Raw genomic sequence first — 12098 nt, 5'->3', positions numbered from 1 at the left:
TTCCACCCACTTCTTCACCTCATCAGATACCATTCTCCTCATGGCCACCAGCCAACTTGGCCTTCTTTCATTCTTCAAACATACCACGCTTGTTTCTGTCTTAGGGCTTTGCACTTGCCATTCCTTTTTCTTGAGGTGTTTTTCTGCCAGATCTGCCCATGACTGCCTCCTTCTCATCAGTCAGGTCTTGGCTTAAATACTAATCTCTAAGAGAGGACTTTCCTAACTCCAGGCACTTCTGGATGAATGGATGGATGGATGGATGGATGGATGGATGGATGTGGATCCTAAATGGAGTGAAAGAAAACTTGGTTGCTGTGAGCTAGAACGCCACTATATCAAAGGAAGGAGAATTCCAGGAGTCAGTGGGAGCAGGCATTCCATGCCCCTGTCAGAGAAAAAAGGCTAAAACAGAAGAGAGAGTGCAGGATGGAATAGGGCAAACCTTAGCGAGCTGGCCATATCAAATGAATTAGAACAAGCTTTTGGAGGCGTACTGGAGAGTCCAATGCCTACAGTCATGTTCCTAAGAACATATAAAGCACCAGACATTAATTACACACCAGCATATGAAATTGAGTGTCTGACGTATACACGTTGGTAAATTCCTAGAGCCTTAAACTAGAGGCAATATGCCTAGGTTAGGGAGGCGCCAGCTCTGAGCCTACTGCCTTGCAGTGTAACAACCACTCTCATCTGCATCTTTAGCTACATCCAGTTAGTTCAGAAATCCAGGCAGAGAATAAAACTCAACATCACACATTACCAGGAGCATCACAGATCAGCTGTGGGCTGGAGAGGATCCAAGCCTGTGCCATTTGATTTTTCTCATGTATGTAATTTCTTTTTTGATGCTGTGAAACTCAAAGCTTACTATTTTAACATTTATGACCAAAGATAATTGGCAACTTTACATCGCTTCTGTAATGACTTTTTTCTCAAACCATGTCTGATTAAGACACCGTTTAGGTCATGGTGTCTCAAACTGTGGGTCGTGAACCATTAATTTGTCGTGAAATTGATTTAGACAGTTCACAACCAGCATATTTTTACCAAAATAGAGTAGATGAGAATAGAAAATCAAAGTGTATCACGCGTAGTAAGGATAAGTATTACTTGAGAAAACATATGTTTCAGTTATACATATAATGTATATATACACATACATATGTGTATAATGAGATACAATGTAAAATGTAGGGTCATGGCCAAAAAAGCAGAAGCTATGCTCTAGGTTTCACTTGGCTATATAAATATGCTATGAATAATGTATAAATACATTCTAAAATAACTTTAAAATTCATGTAGAATTTATTCATGTCAATGTAGAGCTGTCAGTGATAATAACCATCAAAAATGGTACACAACAGGTGTGGCAATCTAGAGCATTCTGAATTAAGGCTGGGATCCTGACATTCCACTAAACCACAAGTCTAGAGAATGAGGTTCTGATTTCTTTTCTTTTACTCTCTGGCATGATAGCTTTAGGAAATTCCCCCTCCCTTTTCTGGGCCTCAGATTCCTTCTCTCTCTCTAAACTGAGGGACGGATTCATTTGCTTCCGAGAAGTCCTCCGTGGAACTCATGCATTCGGAGTCTACTAGAGGCTGCATGAAATGCTCAAGAACTTCAAAATCAAATAAACCGGACTCAAATCCCAGGTACTTACTTACCACTGAGTAACACTGCCAGTGTCCTTCATCAGAAATTGCGAATGATGCTGCATCCTCCATGAGCAGTGATGAGGACTAGAGTCGATCGTGCAAAGCTCCTGGCGTAGGAGAGGGTCTCCATAAAAATGTCCATTGTTATGATGCCCGACTCTGCTTCTCCATGTCTGCACCGATGTCTGTGTACCTTTAACCACGGCCCAGCATTCCTCTCCTCAGTATCGCTCTAGTCTCACTCTAAAGGGTCCCTTTCTTTGCATGGTTGGCATTTCTCACAAATATCCATCAGCAGCCTTCCCGGTTTCCATGACCGTGGTCTCTTCCCATCTCAGAAGCATGCCCTGCTGAGCCTCGGCTGCCTACGACTCAGCCCTCCTCCAGCCCTGTGGGTGCCAGGGTCCAGGCCTGAACTCTAGGTCAGCCCTAAGTCCATCAGAGAAAGCCACTCTTTACCCGTCAGCTAAATGCCTTCCTTTATGTCCGTCAATGCTACATCAGAAAGTAGGAGAAAATGCTCCTGAGACTGTCACCTAAAATACATATATAGAAATGTTAGAACAGAAGTAGCAAGTGCACATGAAGTCAAGTACATAAATTGTGAAATATGGCCTGAGCCTTCATTTTTTTTTATCTGTGACAGTATAAAAGTCATACAAGTCTCTCAAATAGAAAAGAGAAATGTGTAGCAATATCTCAGGCCATTTAACCATGGTGAAGGGCACCGGACCACACGAACACTTTACCCCTTCTCTGCTTGTACTTCTGTCCTATCCACATCCCTCACCTCTCACCCCTCTGCCCCTCACTGGCCTGTGAGAGTCATTTGAAGGAGAGCACTCCATGAGGTGTGAAGAGGTCTAGTAAAGTTGGATCCTGCTGTCCCTGTGCCACCCCACTGTTCTCTGGGTTATATAAGTTCTTCCAGAACCTTCTAAGTCAGCTCAGCCCATCTCAGTAACTGACAAGACCATAGCTCTCAGGGAAATGAGGCTGCAAAGTCACTGGGGCCTGGGCTACTCCCTCTTGCTCTGTCTTCTCAGTTACAGGCCCTGCACAGCTGATGGGCCTCTGCCTGGAGCTAGGGCATGCTGGATTCCGGAAAGGTCCACTGTGTTCTGAGCTGCGGGGTGTGGGATCCTGAAGCCAGAACCTAGGAGGAGGGGCACATCCTATGAATCCAGGTTCATTTCCCATGCCAGATAGTCCTGGATTTCTTTCTGCTGTGCCATGGCCCCTGCACCCTGATCTCTTCCTTAGGCCACACTTCTCCAGGGTCCGGCCCCCTCGCTGCGCTCTGTAAAGGCCAGGAGGCCCAAATGGCAGAAAGGATCCCCACCAGGCATGGCACGGCCTTGCCAGAGCCCGGAGTCCCCTGAGCCCCTGGCTGGAGGACTCCACTCTGTCCTAGAGAGGGGCAGCAAGGGGCAGGAGGGAGGGAGATGTGGGGTAGAGGAGAAAATGACAGGGTAAGATCTCCCTTGTAGGAAACATCGAGACGAATGGAAGTTGCATGTGAGTACAAGTGGGGAAACTTCCTCTGGCCTCAGCTTTCAGAGGCGCTGACTGAGGGGACAGAGAATTCTGATCTAGACTGTTTCAGCTGAGCAGACCACCTGCTCCCCGGAGGGAACTGGACCAACCCAGCAGGCAGAGGCCATCTGCCCCAAATGCCCAGCTCTCTCCCCACCCCCGGCCTGCCCACCTCTGCACCAAAACTCCAACTCACTGAAGCCGCGCTGGAAGGCAGGGCGGGTGGGTTTGCTGCATTAGCTACAGTCCCACAGCAAGAGTCCCTGGAGAAGGTCACAGCCCAGGGCGTTGCCGCCCAGGAGAGCAGATCTACAGGCTGCTAGTGGGGGCTATGGCCAGACTTGAGGCCTGGGCTTGGTGGAGGGTGGGAGGACCCCTGAAAACAGCCAGAGACACTGAGCACAAACCAACTGTACCTCGCAGTTATGCCGGTCTGCAGCTCTGTCTCAGAGTTCTGTCCCCACAGCAAGGAAGGAGCAAACAAGGAAGGACAACAAAGAAGAAAGGAAAGGAGGGAGGGAGAGAGGGAGGGAGGAAGGGAGGAAGGGTCCCCAGCTTCTGTGCTCCAGGCTAAACACAAAATCTCAGGGGACAACTCAAAGGTAGAGGTACGACCAGCAGTCGGTCGCCTGCACATGATGCCAGCCGAGTGGTCAGCCAGCCTCTGACTGCCCAGCTCCCCACCCATAGTGGAAAGCTCTGCACCGGCAAGTCAGTCCATCCAGAGGGCGGAAATTGGCCACACCACGACGGTCACCTGTAGATCTTAGTTCCACCCACTGGAGCCACACAGAGGTGGTCACAAGATGGCCCCTGAGATACATACTGAAGATGCTTTTCGGCCACCCCAGGATTCTCCAGGCTACACCCATCTGAGAGCCTTCACCTGGCCCTAGCCTGCCATGATTTCAGGAGAACTTACTATCCCACCAGCCATATCTGAAAGAGTTGTAGAAGAACGCAGTCCTTACCACTGACGCCCACCCTCTCCCACGTCCAGGCTTGCTACTGGCTTCTGTTCCTCCCATCAAGACAGACAAAGCGTTCATTCCACTAAATTTGGTTGGAGTGAGGGTGGGTGGGCATTTTGGTGACTTTTTTTTCCCTGAAGAGAACATTAATACTTATGGTTCCTTAAGTAAATGCACACTTACCCTCAAACACACCACCCTTGCAAAGGGCTAGAGGAGATGAAGCAAGTTGACATTGTTGCCTGAACCTAGAAATCACACAGCAGGAGAGAAGAAGAAAGTTCAAACAAATGTTTGTAAAAGCCAAACAAATGTTTTGGGCTGTTTGATTCCCATTCACACCCAAGCACTCTTGCTGATGGATGGGGGTTACAGGAACTCCCCCAGCTGGGGGTCAGTCTTCATTCAAACCGCCACTGCCGCCAAAGCCGTCTCTGTACAATGAAAAAGATAAATGACCCTCCGCCCTCTCCCACAGATGACGTCACCTAGGCACCACCAAAGCGGGGCAGAGCGTACAGGCTTTGCACCCAGGCAAGACACACCAGGGCAGGGACTCTTCCTCTCAGTTCATGTCCCCTGTGCTATGGGGCTAAGAGGGAAGGAGCCATGTCTATGTTCCAGTAGCTGAGGCCAATGGGCACACAACAAGGTGGAAAAGAGGCAGGGGCTGCCAACAGGGCTGAACATTGCCCACTTTCCTGAGATGGAGTCTGGATGAACTTGGCAGCTACCAACCTGCTAGTCTGCAGGGTCTTGTACATGGGGAGCATGATTCCAATGGAAACAATAGGACAAGACCCAGGTCTAGACATGCCCTCCACCCGGGCAGCTGCCTGGACAGCTTTGTGCCTCGACTCATCTGAAAGGGGGCCAGGATTGCAGGAACACAGACCCTTCCCTGGAGTTGGAGGAGGTGGACCTCAGTACAGATAGCTGAAGCATCGCTTCCCTGGCACAGGCAGAGGCCAGAAGTGGGCAATGGGCACCGGCTGACCTGAGAACAGCCTGCTTCCCAGGCCCATGTCTGGGAATTTTCTCTTTCCAAATATGAAAGAAATAAAAATAGGGAGGCAGGAAGGCCAAAATATGTTTGCAGAAACCTAAGTCTGGTTTTGAAACGCTTGCTCCCACCATTTCAAGGCTAAGAATAATGGAAGGAGCCGGGAATCCTGGCCGGGTCCCAAGGTGTGAGAGCACTTGGATTCGAGAGCACACGAGTATCTGCGCCACACCAAGTGCTCTGGAGCTAGTCAGAAGTGTCAAGAGCCTTTAGAGAAATGAATGAGCAGCTGAGTAAGAAATGTGACTGCTGACAAGCAGGAATTACCTCTATAAAACACTGCTAAGTATCAGTGATAGAAACAGTCCATGGCCACGCAGCCCAGAGGGCAGAGCTGCCCACACGTGGCTGAGCTCCAGCAGTGGCCCTGGCCCGGGCGGACAGATTTCACCCAGCTGGACCTTGGGACAAGACCACAGGGAAACTTAACAAACAACAAACAAAAACGGATCGGGTTCAGCTTGTCACTTCAACTCAGCTATCAAACATCTGGGTTTTCCCGTGACATCTTGTTATGGGCTAAATTGTGTCCACCCCCCCTCCCCAAATTCACAGGTTAAAGTCTTAACCATTAGTACTTTCCAATGTGACTGTATTTAGAGATAAGTTCTTTAAAGAGGTAATTAATTTAAAATGAGGTCATTAGAGTCCAATATGACTGGTGTCCTTATAAGGAGAGGAAATTAGGACAGAGAAACATACAGAGGAAAGACCACATACAGATGCAGGGAGAAGATGGCCATCTACAAGCCGAGAAGAAAGGTCTCGGAAGAAACTAACCCTGATGACAACTTGATCTTGGACTTCCAGCATCGGGAGCTGTGAGAAAAGAAATTTCTATTGTTTAAGCCACGCAGTCTTGGTACTTTGTTACGGCAGCCCGAGCATACAAATACACACCTGGTTTGCTTGTTCTGTGTGTTTAATGAAAGTGGACTGAAGTTTTCATTTATCGTAAGGAAACAGAGGGGATGTGAGAGCTTTCACACATCTGAAGCCCAACCTCACGGACGGGGAAGCCACTTGGTTCTCTGGAGCCCAAGAGGGCGGAGAAAAGGAACAGATACTGAGTGAGTCAGGCCTTAGGATAAGCTCTGTACACTCACTGTAATCCCCACAACTCTGAGAAGCAGGCACAGATATCCCCATTTCACAGATGGGGAAGGTGGTTCTTAGAGGTGGTCACATGCATTCAATGGCAGAAGGGAGATAAAAATCTGGGTTTGTCTGACTGTATAGCTTATTCTCCTCCATCCAACCAGAACCAATGATATAAATTCTGGGGGGCAGTTGACCCCTCTAACGACTGAGCCCTCTACAAACGAGAACGGATACCACACGTGGCAGGAAGTTCCCTAACTGGAGGCATCCGGGCAGGGGCTGGGAGACAGGGGATGTTGAGGCCATGGTTTCCAGTCACGTGTCTGCTCCAACATCCAACACAACCTGGTTAGGTCACACTCTTACACCTCCCGCCCACCACCCCGACAGGCGCACGCACACCCAGGGAGACGGTCTGAATCACTGAGGGGTGTAATGTGAAACTGCACCCCCAAGTGATTCTAGTCTGTCACTGTGGGAGGTGTCCCTGCTGGGAATCCTCACAGGAGGGAGTTGGGTTGTATGCTCCCAAAGCCTCTTCTAAGCCCTGAAAGACCACAGCTCTTGAACATCTACGGAGCCTTGATAGGACACACAGCCCTCTGGCCCGGCGCCTCCAGAACATTCCCCAGAGCCATGGTCAGGGTATCCACACTGGATCTTCAATGACCTCAACCTCTTTTTGCAAAACATAGCAGTCTGGCTAAAAAGAGCAGCGGAGGGTGCCCAGGAATTCCCTGGGTAGGTCAACACCAAGGCCCCACAAGGCTGGACTAAAAGTGTGCTGTGTTTATTCTCACTTGGTCAGATCCAGGGAGGAAAGCGGAGAGCAGCGTCTGGGCTGGCAGGTCGGCATCGCCCCACCCTCCCAAACTGTTCCAGCTGAGACAGGACAAGCTGTTCTGCCATCATGACCCTGCCAAGGAGCTGATGACAAAGGCCAGGCTCATGGCTCCAAGCCCTGGTTCCAGCTGGGGTCACTGAGGCCCCCATGGAAGGCCAGCCTCGTCCTGAGGCGAAGGAAGGAAGGGTGGGCACCCGGCCAGCAGCACACGGGCTCAGAGCCCGGTCAGCGGGGCCACTTGTCCCCTTCTGACCTGGGCCCTGGTGCTGGTAACTGCACTTAGCCCTCCATCGGCCTCCCTTTCCTGCTTCCTCCGAGCCTGGGGTCCTTCGTCCTCTCCGCTTCTCTCTAGCGCTTGCTCCAGGGAAAGAAGACTTGAGTCTGGACTGGCACCCCCTTGGCAGAGAAATTTCACTACAGGTTTCAGCTGTAACTTCCTCAGGGAAGCGTTTCCTGACCCGCCAACACGGGGTTAGAGGCTATACTGCTGTTCTCCTAAAACCTCCTAGGTAATATTTATGACATTATTTATGACATTGTCTTAAATTTATCTGTTTACTTGTCCTCTGCCCTACTAGAATATAAGCACCTAGAGGGTAGGAACTGCCTCTTTTACCCTTCCATTCTTAATGCCTTGCGCAAGATAGAAACTCAAACAGCGGTGGCTGAATAAATGGATGGAGACAGATGGAAATTTTAAGGGATACGGCAGACCTCTCCACCCAAGCCAAAGCCCATCCTCATTAAGTCTTACCTCAGGGTGCTCACTTCAGAAGGCCTCTGGGAAAGTTCAGGAAGATCCTGATGCACGATCCTGATAGGAGGGAATTCATCCACGGATCCAAATGATGCCCTCCCTGGCCTACAGAGAAGAGAGAGGATGGAGCAGCTTTGGGGTCTCCTGCCTGACAGGGAAAAGTCAGCAGCTCCAGGCACCTGATGATGAGAGAGAGGGAAGTGGGGCACAAGAAAGGATGAAGGGAGGACGGTAGAGCCCGCAAGCCCAGGGGTAGAGAGAAGCCCCAAAGCCAGACTCTCTAGCAGTCAAATACCTCAGCCCCCTGGCCCCAACCTCTGCCCACACGAAGTTCCCAGGAGCACAGATGAATCTTGATCAAGAATGTTTGAGGCTGCTGCAGTCCCCCCAGAGCCAGGACCCACAGGCCTGAGAGGTAGAAAACGGGGATGTGGGACCGATAGCGCAAGTCCGTGTGCCCGATGCACAGTGAGGCCAAACAAACCGAAACGTCGGAGTTTGGAGCAGAGAAAGGTTTATCGCAGGGCCGTGCAAGGAGACGCGTGGGTCATGCCCTAAAAAGCCCTGAGCTCCCCGAAGGGTTTGGGCAAAGCATTTCTGAAAGCCAGGTGAAGGAGGTGGGTCACAGGGCACGTGATCAGATCATGCACAGTTCTTCTATTGGCTGATGGTGAGGGAACAGGGAGGTGTCACAGGGGTTAACTTTATCAGTCCTTAGGTTCCGGGAGGCCTGGGGCTCTGTGTTCAGGGTCATCAAGTAGTCAACAACTTCCATTTGGTGGGGGGTTTTTACATCTGTCAAACAACTCAGGAAATGTGCGTCAGATACTATTATCTAGGTACATCCGAGGGGAACTAAAGCAGAGGATATGGGGGAAGGCCAGTCCCGGGAAGGTCGCATAGGGTCCTGCTCCGTTACAATTCCTCCGTTTTCTTTGATACTCTTCAATCTTGAGGAGAACAAGTTTTGAACAAGGAAAAGACTAAAGGTTCAGACAAGGAGGTTAATCATAAACTTGACGGAGGTACACACGGGGTCCTGCTCGGTTACAGGACTACCTTGTCCGGCTCCGTATTCCCTCAGGGAGCTCCCAATCTAAACTCTACAAGAGCCTAAACTACATGGGGTAACTGGTAAGATACAGACAGACAGCACTAGGGAAACCCAGACAGCAATGTGTCTGGTGGCCAGGTGAGACTCCCTCAAAGATGGTCCTGGGTCTGGACTTTGATGGGGGAGGGCGGGTGGGCAATGGGGGTTGGGGGGGAACATCAGGCAGGGTTGAGAACATGATGGGTGTGGTGTGCTCAGGAGAATCAGGGAGATGCCGGAAGACCCCTGTGTTGACGTAAAAAAAATATATGCGCGATGTGCGAGTTGCGAGTTCAGTTTTATTCGGGGCAAAATGACGACTGCAGCCCGGGAGACAGATAACTGAGAAACTGCTCGAGGAGGCGTTGGGAGGAGCCAGGATAAATAGGAGTTTTGCAACAAACAGCAGGTAATTGGGAACTTCAAAAGATTATTGTTAAATAAAGAAAACAGATATCTCAAGTTAAGGAATTTAGCGCTTTTCTAGGTATGGGAAGATGCAAGAGTCTGGGCTCACGGCAATCACTCCTTTGATATACACCTCAGCTATCTGGGGCCTGTATTTTCACATCCTGAGTTTCCTCGGGGCTCACTGCGGGGAGTGGCTGCAGTCTGATGGCTGCTAGATGGCGGGCATTCTTTTCAGCCCCGAGTTTCCTCAGGGCTCACCAGCTCACTTTGGACGGCTGCAATCATTGGTGACTGTGACATCGTTTATTGATATGGAAGGAAATATTCCATTTATAGACATTCCATTCCATTTATAAATATTCCATTTACCACCTGAAACGCCTGGAAGGATGGTGGTCTCGAGCTGGCAGCCGGTGTGCGATGACCAGGCTCTGGAACAGCTCTGAATACCAGGGCGCATCAAATCCTGGCGCCTGTGTTCACATCCTGAAACTTGCTTGTACTTCCTTCTTCAGAGTTTGGTTTCACTACCCCCATTTCCTGACCGTACCTGACCCCATATAGGCGCCATGGTGACGTCTCAATTAGCTTGGCCTGGCCAGTGGAAGGCTAGCCCACCCCTACTCTCCCAGGGCTAGTCATGGGCACAGAAGGCCCTGGAAAGTGGGTTATGCTGGACCGAGGCAGGTTGACCAGACCGGCAACTTTATTTACCAAGCTGTATCTCTAGGAGACGTACATATGTCTGTGGACAATTTAAAAACAATGTAAAATCGACTCTTGGTGGGCTTTCCTTTTCTTATTACCTTGCTCTCAGCAACGTCGGTGATAAGCCCCCTCCCCGCCCAGACAGACTACTACCACCACCACCCCCATCCGTGGTCTGCCGCCGGGTGTGGACACTCGTACTGTGCAAGGACACAGTGACCCGATTTAGGTCTCACCCTCCTTACTCTTTGGAGGGAAGTCATCATGTACAACCCATACTTAAAGGATGTAGAATTATGTATCACCTCCTTCGGGGTGCGGTATCTACGTAAATTATTTGGAATTCTTCTGTGCAGAAGAATTGTCTGTTCTTCCCAGTTTATTTTTGTATTCAATCATTTATTTATATCAGTATGAATTCATAGATATTATATCTATTTTATATTTTATTTATATATTTATATATTTATATTTATATATTTTTTATAAAGATATATTTATATTTTATTTATATCTATTTTATATTTATTTCATAGCTATTTTATTTTATACTCTGGGTTATAATCCAATACCACTTTATTTTCTTGCTCAAATGTTCCAGGTTTGGGACATTTGGGACCTCTTTCAGTTAATTCCCATGTTCCTTTGATATATCAATACTAAACAACACTCTCCTGTCCCCTGACTCCCTTTCCCTCTGTGTATATTGACAGGAAAAGATAGGACACTTGACACTGAGATTGAGCCACAGGCATTGAAACCCTGGCCCCCTCAGCTATGTGGCCTCTACAAGTCATTTTGTCTCCGAGGTCTCGGTTCCTCATCTGTAGAATGGGGAGCCTGAAGCTCGCCCCAGAGACCTGCTGTGAGTATTCACTGAAGCGCTTAGCACAGCTCCCTGCTCGTAGGAAGTTTTATGTAAACAGGGGCTGCGGTATCACTGACAGCTTCACTCTCTGACACCTGGCCCTGAGTTCCAAGGACATCAGAGAGAAAACCTGTTTCTCTAAGCCTTAGAAGTCAGCTTGGGCAAGCTCTGTGTCCCTTATGCCAGAAAAGATTCCCAGGTGAAAATTACCTTTGCCACATCTATACCTCAATAAAGGTCATTTCCAAATATTCACCTCATAAATGAACTGTCCAAAGAACAGCTAATTGAAGCCACTTAGCTCTGCAGATTTGCCTGCCAGCGGGCCAGGGTGGGTAGATGCAATGTTGACCTGCAGCGACACACAGACTTCCACTGGGCAGATGTCCGAGCACGGCGATTCTGGACCAAGAAACTGGTCACACAGCACACCACCTGTGACCTCGCAAACAAAAGGGTGTTCCTTGGCCTCCACTTGCCTCCACCTCTTTCTTTTAGCTCTTTGGAAATCCAAGCCCTGAGAATAGCGACTTCTTGGCCATGGAAGGACTCTGAATCAAGGTCAGGTGCCATCCTCAGGCCCGTACACCTGCCCACACCTTCTGAGACAGGGCTTAGCCCAGCACATCAGGAGGGGCACCCAGAGCCTGGTCTTTTCCAGGAGGGACACGAAGGACATCTTTCTACAGAGAGGGATGGGGATTTCCCCCACTTGCCCCTTCCCCCTGCCCTGTGATGGGGTAGCTCTGGATTCTGGAAACCCACTTGCTGGCAGGACTAACTGGGACAAAGAAGGCTTGCTGGTGGTCCCCTGGGGGGAGGTGGGGGTCTCTTCATCCTGGCCCAGCTGATGGGAGACTTTACCCAGGTGGGTTATCTGGGGATACAGGTCCATTTGCAGAGACTGGTCAGGGACTGCATTTGGTGCTCCACTGGGAAACCTTGCTTAGCCTCACTGACTTCCACTCACCCACCAAGTGTTTTTACTGAGTACCTACTACATGCCGGATCTTGAGCTGGGGGCTGGGTGCTGGACTCTTGGGAAGCACCAAGTCTCGGGTATATGAGCATTACGTAGCTGT

This window comes from Balaenoptera borealis (genome assembly GCF_965194805.1).
Source record: "Balaenoptera borealis genome assembly, chromosome: 15".
Classification (NCBI taxonomy): Eukaryota; Metazoa; Chordata; class Mammalia; order Artiodactyla; family Balaenopteridae; genus Balaenoptera; species Balaenoptera borealis.
This window is presented reverse-complemented; position numbering follows the sequence as displayed.